The sequence below is a fragment of the Spea bombifrons genome, chromosome 2 (assembly GCF_027358695.1).
Source record: "Spea bombifrons isolate aSpeBom1 chromosome 2, aSpeBom1.2.pri, whole genome shotgun sequence".
In the NCBI taxonomy this organism is placed as follows: domain Eukaryota; kingdom Metazoa; phylum Chordata; class Amphibia; order Anura; family Pelobatidae; genus Spea; species Spea bombifrons.
This window is the reverse complement of record NC_071088.1, coordinates 74,705,624-74,706,404: the sequence shown is the minus strand read 5'-3', so window position 1 is coordinate 74,706,404 and position 781 is coordinate 74,705,624. Positions and strand designations below refer to the sequence as shown.

The 781-nt window shown below is 37.3% G+C and overlaps 1 protein-coding gene across 2 annotated transcripts in view; it reads right to left on the bottom strand.

Annotated features, from left to right (window-relative positions):
• Positions 1–755: 755 nt before the first annotated feature.
• AP2B1 (adaptor related protein complex 2 subunit beta 1) overlaps positions 756–781 on the bottom strand; it is a 39,998-nt gene continuing 39,972 nt past the window's right edge. For both annotated transcript variants that reach the window (XM_053454820.1, XM_053454819.1), the window contains exon 22: positions 756–781. This exon is cut by the window's right edge and continues 892 nt beyond it. The gene's annotated coding sequence lies outside the window, so the exon portion shown is untranslated.

Here is a 781-nt window from a genome sequence, read left to right as displayed (position 1 = left end):
CACTGATTATGAAGCCAAACAGCTAAATTATGATAATCTGAAAATTTCGACATGCATGTTAGTAAAACAGTGTGGGTTATATATTAAAAGGAATTCTAATGACATCATGGACTAAGTGATGATTTTAATACCTAACCTCCAGTGTTTCATCCTTCACATGCTGGAGAATGATTAATATGGGAACAAGACAATACACTAGATCTCTGCATGGAAAAAGTGTATTCAAGTAACGTATGTGCCTGTTAATTACATATATTATGAGTTAAAAGAACCACAATTCCCCAATATGATTACCCAGCTTACAAGGTAACATCTTAAATCGGTCAGGAAAGGCAGTAGGATTTGGGTCATAGAATACGGTTCATACCTTGGCCGATGGTCATGTAAACTTGCTAATGTTAAGGGGGACCTTAGAATTATCATTGACAAGGAAAACTCTACAGCATGGTGATAGCAGGATGCAGCGTAGTTACACAGCAGTATTAGGTTCGCATAGTGTTACCATGCCCATTTTAATTTGGACTTGCTTTGCCAACTAAAAGCAAGCAAGCGATCCAAAGTGTCATGCAGTCTTTGGTGTATGCATGTTAATCCCACATTTTCACTTTATCGCACAAAAATGTTCTATACTAAAATTCTTGTCTCTGATCACATAGAACATACTTCCCTTTACCAGGCAGCACATTTTGATGACTTTCACGTTCACACTACTCATACGCATGTTTCCAAAACATGCAAGAAAGCAATACAAGGGGTTTTCTTGAAACACATCTGACACATT